Below are 13,821 nucleotides of genomic sequence, written 5' to 3'. Positions count from 1 at the left end.
ATCTATCATCTCCAGTATCCTTGGGAACCAGTATTCTTTATATGGAAGAAAGGAGATAACAGATAAAATGAAATAAATTAGGTAAAAATTCTACAATCATGAATTTGAAATAGAGGTATTAGTGTGGGTATTTTCATTTAGCCTCCTAACTCTGTCTGTGAAGAGGCCTAGAAAAAATGACCAACCTGTTAGCACTGAGCACTGCTAGCATCTAGACTATGGTCTTGAAACACCATTTCCTGTTAAGAGAGAGCAGGGCTTCTTGGAGAAATGGATGATTCCAGGGACAGGATAGGAAATGTACAAGATGAATTTGGAATGTCTTATCATGTCAGAAAGCAGGGAAGCGATCAAAGCTACCAAAAACTAACAGGATTGTGTTTCTAAGCACTTAATGAAACTCCCAAAGGCCAGAGATGAGAGAACTGATACGATAATAAAAAAGATAGCTGTAATAGAAATACTCAAATATGTAAGTCATCAGTAAATCCAAGAAAAATATCACCTCTGGAACATGATAGAGAACAAACTCTTTTTAAAAGGTAGTAAACTGAACCAAACGATTGCCCTGCTTTTTCTATATAGGCAGAACCACTAGGTAACCACTAGCAAATGAGGGGCAGCTTCTCTGTATAGAAGTAGCTACCCAGCTAATATACGACAGAGTAATAGATTTAGAATGTCACTATTTTGCACTCCCCAGTGAATTAACGCATGTAGGTATTAAACATCAGGGGCTAATAATATCACAGAAAGAGAGGTGAACAGACATCATGAGCCTCCTAACACAAAAAACACATTGCCATCTATGAAATTATCTTGTAAAAAAAAAAGAACTTGAATAGGATTGAGTCTCAGAAAATTGAGAGGACAGAAGAAAATGACAAATTACATTCTAGGAATGCAATAACCAACATCTAGTCTATGGGAAACTTCAACAAATGGCTCAATTTCTTCAAACTGCAGAAAGACAAAGGGAGAAGGGGGAAACCTGAAGATTAAAAGATGTCAAAGACATTTATTTTTAAGAAGCAAAGCTAAGCAATTGCATATAAAGATAAACATTCAGGGGTTAAAACTATGGGGGAAAAGCAAGGAAGAGGTGACTATTGAAGTCTGGATGGTCGTTACTTCTAGGGCACAAAGGGGCTACCAAAAGTGGTTGGCAAAGGTCTATTTTTTGATCTGGGAATGATTGCAAGGATATCTGTTTTATAATCATTTATTAAACTGTATTTTATGTGAGTTTTCTGTTCCTGTTTTACAACAAAAAAGTAATGAAAGAAAGAGATACACGTAACCAATGAACGGTTGGTATTTTTTGTCAGAGGAGAGATCTAGAAAACACTTTTTTAAAAAGATAGCCAACATAATTGAAAAATGAGCAGAAGACTTGAAGAAGCACTTCACTGAGAGGGAAAATCCAAATACTCAATAGCAAGACAAGTGCTGAGGGGAAATACAAATTAAAACTTCAATTAGATACTGCTATATGCCCACCAGAATATAATTTAAGTGTTGGCAAGGATGTGTGGGAACTCTGAAGTTGCCAGTAGGATGTAAATTGGTACAACTATTTTGGAAAACAGTTTGGGTTTATCAGAGAGACTTAAAGACGCACATCCAGTGAGGGCTGCTAAATGTTTAACAACTAGCTCTCTAGGAGGAAAGCCCTGATTTGCAATATTTGCTGATTTCTGTGGTGTAAAAACTAGCAAGTAATGATTCTTTAAAAAAATATATACATATAATTAATTGCAAGTTTATACAATTTTTAATAAGAGCTATTTTAATTTACTTATAAAATTTCTGAAGTTTTAATGTTTTGTTCTGAGGGGCCAGCATGAGCCAGCTCTAGCACATATACTTCCATGGCCACACCCAGAAATTCTATACACCCTAGAGAAACGTGTTCATATGTGCACCTACAGATCCATTCACAGTCTTCTCTGTAATAGTTCAAAACTGGAAATAACCTATTCCAATAATAAATGGATTACTTTGGTATGCTCATATAATGAAATTTATTATACAGCAATGAAAACAAACTGGAGCTTCATGTAGCAATATGGATGCACCTTTATCTTTTTTTCATAATATTTTTCTTATATTATGTTAGTCACCATACAGTACATCCCTGGTTTTTGATGTAAAGTTCGATGATTCATTAGTTGTGTATAACACCCAGTGCACCATGCAATACTTGCCCTCCTTACTACCCATCACCAGCCTATCCCATTCCCCCACCCCCTCCCCTCTGAAGCCCTCAGTTTGTTTCTCAGAGTCCATAGTCTCTCATGGTTCATTCCCCCTTCTGATTACCCCCCCTTTCTTTAAAACAATGTTAAGGGAAAAGTAGACAAAAGAACACATCAATACAACTCAATTAATATAAAGTTTAAAAACAGACAATGCAATAGTGTTTAGAGACATACACATAGGCAATGAAACTATAAAGCAAACCAAGAAAATGTCATAAAATGCAGGATGGTGGCTACCTTTAGGCAGAAAAGCAAAGATGTGTTCAAGGACTAACGGAGGGAAAGGGCCAGGATTCAGCAGAACACCAGCTCTCACCAAAGGTATCCTCTTGCCAAGATTCATACTAATGTAATTGCAAGAGTCCCTAAATGTGGATGAGAGAGTGTCAGAATGACTGATGTGAAAAGACTTGAGCAGACATTGATGCTTTGATGATTGGAGAGCCACAAGCAAGGAGGGAAGGCAGCCTCTAAAATCTGGAAAAGGCAATAAAATTGATTCCCTTCTAGAGCTTTCAGACAGGAGCACAGTCCTGCTGACACCTTGATTTTAACCCAGTGAGACCCATTTCAGATTTTGACCTCCAGGTCTGCAAGACAAATTTATGTTGTTCTAAACCACTAAGTTTGCGGTAATTTGTTACAGCAGCAATAGAGAACTACTACAAAGGAAGAAAGGAGACAAAACCAGGAGATTCCAACAAAATGTCAGTGCCAAGGGCAAATAAGTATGTGGATTTTGGACGTTTTTTGCTTACTTACTGCCTGTGGGACTTTAAAAGTTACTTAAACTTTAAAAGTTACTTAAGCGCTACGTGCCTGAGTTTCCTCACTTGTGAAATAAGCTACTAACAATACTGTTGAGAGAAATGCTTTGTATGTAATAAGTTCTTAATAGCTTTATCTATTAACATTATTAGTACATTATGATACGCAAGCAGGTAGAATGATCCCCTTACCTGGACTGTATCTGGACATGAAAATCACCAAACGAAGATTAAGACTCCCTAGTTATCCCCAAGACTCTGCATATCCCAACTCTGATCTCATTCTCTATCCCCTATGCCTTTTGGTAGAGCACGTGGTCCATTAAGAAGATCCTCCCTATCATTCTGAACACTCCCATCACCGTCCTGCTCTAGCAGAAATCTGCCCCCACTGCTGGACACCATTTTCCCTGTAGCCTCCTTAACTGTGGATAAGGAGAATTTGAGTTGGGGATATATCTAGTTTGGGGTTCATAGGATAAATGATTAAGATCCCTGTACCCCAATGTATAGTTAAGTTCCAGCTTGTTCTGCTGAACTAGGAATGATTTCTTCTGCTGTACACTGTTTACTCACCCAGTGTGGGGGCCTATGGATTAGATATCATATCATGATATGAAATCAGTCTGTAAGTCCTGCCACTGAAGTAAATGGGCAGTGGAAGAAAAATAAGTTTTGGAACAAACAGGACCCAAAGTTTTATGGAAAACTCTTTCAATTATTAGATATGTAAATTGCAAACAGAGGATTGGGTTCTCATCAATGCTCAATCAAAATGAAAGATACCTCTTGTTTAATATACTAGGTAATGCAGCATATGTAATTATAAATTCATTAGACATTTATTTCTTTTTTTGATGTGTAGAAATAAATGAAGACCCAACCAAATGAGAATAGGCAAATTCTCTTTATTCAGAACTTGCTGTAACAATGAAGTCAGCCACCATCACTTGCATTTTGGCAGAGGTTCATAGGCAAGCTGAGTGGAAAAGCTTTCTAGTGAAAGAAAGGAAAGCTCCAAGTGTGATCTGATTGGAGTCTGTTAGCATAAAAAAAGCTGGAGGTGGGCTAACTAGGAGTGCTGTGTCTTGTATGATTGGTTAGGGGTGATATTTGTTTTTCTCTGGTTGGTCCTACATTGGAAGCAAAAATTAAGGAAGCTGTCAGGTTTTACTCAAATTCTGGTCATTTGGGACCAATTGGTATAGGGGTTATTGTTTGGCTTCCTGGACCAGTTGTTAGAGATAATGGTCTAACTTCCTGCAAGTCTGACTTATAGATGGTAGGCTAGCTTCCTGGGCTACTTACTATAGATCATGTTTTTGTTTCCTGGTCTGGTTGCTGCAGATTGTAGATCAGAGTTCTGTTTTTTATATATCATCTGGTCATTATCTATTTGTATATTCATCCTCTCAGATGCTAATAATATGAAGTAAAATTTATCAGGATCTCTATGTGTGCTGGGCACAAACCTGTAGCAACACTACAAACAGCATGTATGTCAGTGTAAGACACATGTTTATATTTCCAACTACCACTTATGAACAAATTTCAGTTGGCTATGCTGGAGGAAAGACCAGATTGTTTATCTCTGCAGGAAGATATCACAAAACTATTGTCAGGTGAAGAAGTAATCAAGGGTATGTAGCCAAAAAAGCTAAGAGAATAGTTATAATAATATGGACGTATATAATATGTAATAATATATTTAATATAGAAATTATAAGCATAATAATAATGTTATGTTACTTTTATAGATTTTGTGATGTTCGTGTTGTCAGTTTTTTTTTAAACCTGTAATCTCATTTGAAATTGAAGGTTCATTTGAGTATCTGAGAAGGAAACCAGTTCTCAAAGAACTAAGAAGCAAGGATGAAAATTATTGGACCTAAAGGCATCTGGTGGGTAAAAAAGAAGAAATGGTGTGGAAGAGCTTGGTAAGTAGGACCATAAAATGTTGAGATCATCAGTGAAAGGGTTGGCCTTGGTAAACAAAATAAGGCTCTTTTTGTGTAGCGGGGCGGGGGGGGGGGGGAATGAGAGACTAAATATACAAAGAGACAATGTCCAGATGATATATAGAAATAGAACTTTGACCACCCCCTGCCAATCTGCAGCAACCTGCCCAATAAATTAATTCCCTTATCTGCAATAAATGGCCCAGGAAGCCAGCCTACTGTTAAGTCAGACTTGTAAGAAGTCAGATTGCTATTGTTAGTAACAATCCAGGAAGTTAAACAATAACTTCTGGAACAATCAGCTCAAAGTAGCCAGAACTTGGTGAATAACTGACAACTTCCCCTAATTTTTGTCCTTGTTTCCAACTTAGGACCACCACAGAAAGCCTAATATGCATCCCTAACCAATCACATTGATAGCCCACCTGTAGTTTCCCCAGGCCAAAATCCTCCAAACAGGGCATGCCTGAAAGCTTTCCCTTTTTTTTAACTAACAAGCTTTCCACTGCTCTGCCTGCCTTTGAGTTTCTGACAAAACACAAGTGATGGTCGCTAACACCTTTGCTATCACAAACTCTAGAGAAGTAGCCTTTGCTTTTCTCATTTGGCTGTTCATTGTTTATTTCCTTCAGGAGAGGGACAGATGAAGAGACTTAGTGATACAAGACAACCAAGAACACCCCAGAAAAGGAGACATTTTCACCTGTGGAGCCAAGAGTGTAGAGCTGGAGGCTTGAGGAGATGGAGAAGGTTCAGAGGGGATGATGTGGAAAACAGAGTAGGGGATTAATAATATGAAAGGGATATGATAGAGTGATTTTGAGCAGCCAGATGGTGGGGCTACATATATCCTCTAAACTGAAATGTATAAATTTAGAGTCAAACTTGGAAGGTGACGGGGCCAGACAGGAAGCATAAGCAAACAAACTTGGCTGAGGACAGCAGAGAATAGTGGAGACCGTGGCCAGCTGCAGAGCACACCCTACCTGAAAGGGGGAGCAGCTATTCAGCTCCTACTGATTGGGCCTCTGCTGCTTCTTCTTCTTCTTCTTCTTCTTCTTCTTCTTCTTCTTCTTCTTCTTCTTCTTCTATTATGTTATGCTAGTCACCATACAGTACATCATTAGTTTTTGATATAGTGTTCCATGATTCACTGTTTGCATATAACACCCAGTGCTCCATGCAGTACGTGCCCTCCTTAATATCCATCACTGGTCTATCCCAATCCCCCACCCCCCTCCCCTCTGAAGCCCTCAGTTCATTTCCCAGAGTCCCTAGTTTCTCGTGGTTCATTCCCCCTTCTGTTTACCCCCCCTTCATTCTTCCCTTCCTTCTCCTAGCAATCTCCCTGCTATTTCTTATGTTCCATAAATGAGTGAAACCATATGATAATTAACTTTCTCTGCTTGACTTATTTCACTTAGCATAATCTCCTCCAGTCCCGTCCATGTTGCTGCAAATGTTGGGTAATCGTTCTTTCTGATGGCTACTAATATTCCATTGTATATATGGACCACATCTTCTTTATCCATTGGTATGTTGAAGGGCATCTCAGCTCCTTCCACAATTTAGCTATTGTGGACAATGCTGCTATGAACATTGGGGTGCATATGGCCCTTCTCTTCACTACATCTGTATCTTTGTGGTAAATACCCAGTAGTGCAATTTCCACACTGTTTTCCAAAGTGGCTGTACCAACTTGCAATCTCACCAACAGTGTAAGAGGGTTCCCCTTTCTCCACATCTTCTCCAACATTTGTTGTTTCTTGCCTTTTCAATTTTTGCCATCCTAACTGGCGTAAGGTGGTATCTCAGTGTGGTTTTGATTTGAATTTCCCTGATGGCTAATGATTTTTTTTAATTTTTTTTTATTATATTATGTTAGTCACCATACAGTACATCCCCGGTTTCTGATGTAAAGTTCGATGATTCATTAGTTGCGTATAACACCCAGTGCACCATGCAATACGTGCCCTCCTTACTACCCATCACCGGTCTACCCCATTCCCCCACCACCCTCCCCTCTGAAGCCCTTGTTTGTTTCTCATAGTCCACAGTCTCTCATGCTTCATTCCCCCTTCCGATTTCCCTGATGGCTAATGATTTTGAACATTTTTTCATGTGTCTCTTAGCAAAAACTAAAAAGCAGCCCATGGAACAGGAGAAGATATTTGCAAATGGACACTACAGATAAAAGACTGGTATCCAAGATCTATAAAGAACTTCGCAAACTCAATACATGAGAAACAATCAAATTGAAAAATGGACCTGTGCTTCTTAAGGCAGTGATGTTGCCAGATGCTCAATTTTAAAGAGAAACTAGAAATCCAGAATTTTATAGAATTTTTTCACTTGTTTAAATGTTGGCAAATAATGTAATTTTTAAAAATAAGATATAAAACATTCTCTTGGTTTTGTTGTACATTGGTTTGCTTGAGGCTTCAGAGAAGGAACTGAAAGATACACTGATGTCTGATGATGTTAACTCATCCTTTAATATTCTGAACTTTTTTCTTATTGCTCTCCTCACTCCTCCAATCACACTGGCCTTCTGATGCCCCTGTGAATACTCTTGTCTCAAGTACTTGCTATACATGCTATCTCCCCTGTCCAAAATATTCTTTCCCCAGGTATTTGCATGACTTGCTCCATCTTCTTTCAAGTTGCATTTACAGTGAGGTGCTCTGACTACCATATTTTAAATTGGAACATCTCCAATAGCATTCCCTGGTACCCTTCCCTTACTCCCTATCCATTGCCTTATCACCTAACCCCACACCTTTTTATTACCATTTTAGGTACTGCCTATTTTGCTTACTGTCCTTGCCCACAGGAATGCGGTCCTTGAAAGCAGGTAATTTTTTCTGCTCTATTCCTAGGGCCTAAAACAGTGCCTGGAATAGAGTTTGCACTTAAATATTTCAATTGTTGTTTAACTGTCTTTACTCTTAGGCATTTTAGCTATAAATATAGTATTATTTTTCCTTTTAAATGGTTTACATTTTCCCTTGCTCTGGGTGTTTCCACTCATACAAGAGTTTGCTTCTTGAAAATAAGTATCCAACAGTAATATAATAATGTTATTCTATTAATGTGAGAAATTAACTTTGATGTTTATCACATTTTCCTTAGCAGTGGATATTAGAAATTGTGGAATGAGGGTGGACAGGAAGGGAAAAGACTGGAGATGGTGACTTACACATCCATTAATGGTGGACGTTGGCTCAACATAACTCTCTGATGGAAGATGACTAGAAAAACCATGTTAAATATAAAAATTTACTTCCTAGAAGCATCAAAGATCTATCGACCCAGTGAAGACTTACAGAGGCCAACGTCTACAAAAAGATACAACTCCAAAAAGGTGAGCCCAGTAATTGGGGGACTCCAACTGCTAATGCAATAGAGGTAGCATTACCAGATAAAACACAACCAAATTTGAATTTCAGATAAACAGCAAATATTTTTAGGATAAGTATATCCCAAATATTGCATGGGACATACTTTTACTTAAAAAAAGTATTTATTAGTTATCTAAAAGTTAAATTTACTGGATGTTCTTTAACATAAGAATGGACAAAAACTCTTCCCAAATCTCCCTTGAATATCCATGGAACCACAATAAATGTTAAATGACTGTTCTTTCTAAAGATTGACTAGTGCCAGGCAGTGCTGGGAGAAGAGAGATCAGTAAGACACTCTCTTGGATCTCAAAGAGTTTTCCTTCCTTGGGGTCTCTTGAATCTCTTGTTTTTCCAGTGTTTTCCTATAACCGAGGGACTATGGAGAGGGCTCTCTAGTTGGCCTCCTCCTTCCTGCAGTCCTGCACAGCCCTTCCAGATCAGCCTTCCTGAACCTCAACCCACCATCTGCTTTTCCACAACCCCTCAAAAAAGAGAATGCCAGGTTCCTTGTATCCAACAAATGTGTCCTCAGCACTTGCTCTGTACCAGGCACTCTCTTCAGTGGTAGAGATCAAGTAGGGCCCTGTTATAACTAGAGGTTGGGAAAGACATAATGAATGAGTATACTATGTAACACATGATGAAAGTGCCATGAGAAGGCATCTTCTATCTTCAAGTGGTGACAACTTTTAAATTTTACCAGAGTCCTGTGATCCTAAAAAACAGGGAAGGTTAATAAATCCCTCCACCATTTGTGTCCCAGAAAACCACTTACTGCAAAGGACCACCTTTTACCATATAACTGAGGTGAACCCATAGATGCCTTTCTTATTTACCTATGACAAGGCCTGACCAGGATCCTCAAAATGCCCTTTCTTGCTTCGTAAATGATTAGCTGAACTGCTTGTCTCCACTGACCAATTAGAACAGCTTGCTTGTTAACCAAACTTTGGTTAAGCTTCCTCCATTTCCCTGAACTTTGGTCCATCCTCACCCTGAGTCAGCATGGCACCTCCTTCCTCCCCTACCCCAAGAATAGTCTGGCCTCAGGGTCAAACATTCTCTGTTCTACTATCCAATTATAATAACCTATCATCACACTACCCCATACCTGGTTCATTCTAGCTTTATTTTTAACTCCCTATAGAATAAAAATTCTTTTTGCCTTACTCTGGAGATGGTTGTAGATCCCATGGTCATGGTACTCTCCCTATTGCAATAGTCTCCTTCCCCCGAACCCTTGCCATAACCCTTTTGAACAGAAGTCTCTCCTTACTAAGTCCGATTTGTTTTTTACTTGATATTGGTCAGTGAAGTTCTCTCTTTATAGAAACATTTACAGAAGCCTTAAGGAAGTTAGGGAATGGAGCATATTGATTCTGGTGGGAAGGAACATTCCAGGTAGGGGAACAACAAATGCAAAAGACACAAGGAAATATTACACAACATTTACAGCAACGTGGACGGCACTGGAGGAGATAATGCTAAGTGTTCTTTTCTGAACACCAGATTGATTGTGTGATATTCCTGGACAGAAGATTTACAATCTAAAACTGAATAAGAAGCTAACCCTGGAGAAAGTATTGGAAAAACTTGGAGAAAGAAAAATGACCATTTTTTGGGAGAACACCACAATGTTATTTAGACATTCATTTTAAGATGGTGAAAGAACATTTCCTGACACTGTGTCAGAACAGAAGTCTTTCCTTTCATCCCTGTTGCTCCTTCCACCCTAACCCTTACTTACTGGGGAATGCATGTGGGGAGATTTCTTACCAGAAACAGTAAATTAAGTATTTTAAACAGAGGAGTGTTATGCAAGAGATGGGCTGAATGAGTGAAGAAAATGAACAGGGTTTCATGGCTCCCAGAGGTTCATAACAATAGAAAGCCACTGCCACCCCTCAAAGCAAAAAGACCTCAAGGTACCTGGTGGAAGCTGCATCACAGTGAGCCTGACCAGCAAGAGATGGAGTCTCAAAGGAGTTGCAGCTAGTGTCTGAGAGGCAGTCTAAAGAAAAGTATCCCTTCTCCATTCTCCTACCACAGTGTCCTCCATTGGCCAAACCTCACCCAAATCCAACTGACCCAGGAGAATGGAAAACACAGACTGCAGGGACTGGCCCCTGTGATTCAGAGCAGGCAGAGAAAGGGTATGGAATTGCTCTGAGTGCAAACTGGCCAGGGACGGGCATGATACAGAGTATAAGTAATACTGTCAAAGCTGATAAATATTAGCAATAGAGAGGTTTGGTAGTCTTCTGGATGTTTGCAGAAGTAGACCATGGATCTGTAGGACTGGCTTCATGGGCACATGATCTGTGTTACACAGGCCCCACAAATTATGTAGCCAGTCCTGTGCATTAATAATCTACAGCTGTAGTTGTGGAATATAGAGAATGTGGCTGTGCTGCCATCTTTCCAGGATAGAGACTCAAAGGACATTGAAGAAGCAGTGACCCTGAAGTTGACTTTGAGGGCTGAACAGTAGTGTCAGTCAGGATCCAGGGTCATGGGTAAAGGGTTAATAGAAAAAGGGAAGGGACTAGAAAAGAAGGGACACCCAGACTCTCTCAGAGGGCCAACTCTACGTGGAATGAGATGCAACCCAATAGGTACGGGTAAATATTCTACTCCATCTTCTGAACTCCCAAGTGTGTGAGATCTGCCACTAGGAAGGTTGAATCTTTTTTGGTAAACAGCTGTACCTGCCCTTTCCAGACATTACCAAGCTCAATAGAAAGATTATGATAATCATGTCACAGAAGAGAACAGTAGATCCATGAAAACTTGTATAAACACACTTAATCTCCTCAGGTTTTCTGTGAAAGCAGTTTGGTATGAAGAATTTGAAATCTGTAATAAAGATTAGAATTTTCTTATTCAGAACACTCAGTGTGCTTGATTTTGCAATTTCCTATGCTACTAAGCTCTTCCCATTCCTCTTTTATGCATTGCTCAAGTTAAGGGTCATAAAAGTTTTTAAATTTCTGGGCCTATAGCTGTATTTAAGATCATCTGTTTTTATTCAGACCAAAGAGGTTGGACTCTTGAATTTTTATTTTACTAAGATATTAGTAACAATGTTTATTTTGTAGGTAGTAAATGCCAGAATTATATAGTCTCTTTTTTGATATGCTGAGGTTTTTACTTAACAAATCCACTTAATGTTTAATAAAAAGACAGATTAACAAGAGAAAACCAGTTAATGCAAACAGTGTACATCATGCAGGAAAAACCTCAACAAAGGGTAACTCAAAGTGGTGGCTTAGAACTCTGGCCTATAAGGTGCTATCATCTTCAACAAGCAATAAATTTGTTTAGAAGTGACTGGACAAAGGAAAGCTGTTTTAGGCTTCCTAGTGGCAAACAGCAGGAAGATTAATATATGGGAAGAAACTAATGGAGTAAGGTTTATTTGCAGATTGCTGTAATGCCATCTCTATGCTGATAAAAGTCTAGAGTTGTCTCCAGTAAAGCAGAATTTATATCCTGCCTGTAGGCAGAAAGGGTGGAGAGGTAGAGAGAGTTTTTCCTATCTTTGCACCTCCCTGTCATCAGCTCAAAATAATGTTTATGTCAAAGAGTCATATTTTGGGGTGACATATTTGGTTTCCTTCAGGAGACACTATTATTTCACTTTCAGATGAGAAAACTGAGGCACAAAGGCAATGAATGTGTAGCTTGAAATCCCTAAAATAGCTTTTTCTATTCTGTAATTCTTAAACTAGTTTCCCTTTACTGGGGTTTTTTCACAAGCAGAAAGAAACAAGAGAAGTTTCTAGATCCTCTACACCTCCCCTACCTAAGTTCTATTTTATAGAAGTTCCTAAGAATACTCCTCTTAAACTGCTCATCCAAACTGCCACAGTACTCTGTGCATCATCCTTGAATGTCCACACACTTTGTGTTAAAAAATTACCAAATTTTCTTAAAACATACAAAATGCAAAGACTAACAGAGGTATCTGCCCTGAAAGAGATACACAAGTAAAGAGCTAAAGGCAATGTGTTAGCAGGCAGGCAGGAATACCTGACACTCCTTGCCCCCAACACACACACCTGTGCACGTGCACACACACACACACACACATGTGTAAGGAGAAAGGTAGCAGGGAAGCTTCCTTGAGAGGTGATTCTCACACTGAATCTTGAAGGGGAATATGTAGTTCACCCAGAGAAAAGCAAAAAAGAATTTCTAGGACCAGCATGTAGAGGGGGCACAGGCATGACATAGCATACAAACTGCAGGAGATGTGTAATATTAGAAGATAGTTTTCCCCCAAAAAAGATTATGTCATGACTTTCATAGAGATGTCAAAATGAACATGTGTTAATGACTTTCTCTCATTAGACAGATTTTATAAATACCAGTTCAAATGGTAAGTCCAAAGAACAGACACATTTATAGATTAGGAATATTGAAGAGAATGTGCAAATTGAGGCAAAACCACCAGTGAGAGGGGAAGTCAACTAAACATCTATAAGACAGAATTTTCATGTCTACAGAACATTCTTTTGTATTGCTACCACTTATTTAAAACTTAGAGCTGTAAGATAGCTCCATAGATTCAGAATCAGATAATGCAGAAGGGTGGCTCCTTCACATACTTTTCCACTGAAGCTCAACTTTCCCTTACAGTGACAGTAAGAGACAAAATTTGTTAAATATTCAGTGGCCACATCAAAGAGAGCCACAAATACCACATTGAAGAGTTTGGACTTTTTTTCTGCTAGCTTTAGTCTCTGAGTAAAGGAGATTCATGAAGGGCCAAGCTGGGAAATGCCAGAATCTCCTTTCATGGGAGGGGTGGGGCAAGACCCAGCAGCAGGTGGAAGCTTCACTGGAATACTACAAATATCACCAGCTAGACCCCAAAACCTGACCTTTACTGCCCACCTACTTGTACTCACTGAACTTTGTCCCACATTTTTCCTTAAGCTCTTTTTTCCAGCTTATCTCTTAACTCAGGCAAATGAAAGTGAAAGCTCCCTGGGGCTATAGCGACTGACCCAGCCAACCCAGACCACCCACACCAGTTTGAACTTAACCTGACTCACGCTTGCACAGATGGACCATAGAGTGACCTGTAGAACAATCGCTGACTACTTTTACCTCATTATAATACTAAAATCTCCACTCAAGGAGGAGCCTGAGCCTCATTTACATAACATACAATGTATGCATAGGCACTTTTCCTTAAGGCACATGCATGATCCTATGCCTGCCTCTACATACAATAACAAGGCTTCTCTCACTAAATATTCATCCTAACCCTAAATGAAAGGAACCCATCCACCCCTGCTAGGAAGTCACAGCTTTGGAAACTATTCCCCATGATCTCCTTATTTGCTGCAAATGAAGTTTTCTTTGTGCCACAACTCCATCTGGTGCAATTTCTGAATCACCAAAGAGCAAATTCAAGGTTGGT

This window comes from Ursus americanus, chromosome 20 (assembly GCF_024610735.1).
Source record: "Ursus americanus isolate L20-20 chromosome 20, mUrsAme1.1.p, whole genome shotgun sequence".
NCBI classification, from domain to species: Eukaryota; Metazoa; Chordata; class Mammalia; order Carnivora; family Ursidae; genus Ursus; species Ursus americanus.
Note: the sequence above shows the minus strand (reverse complement) of the source record.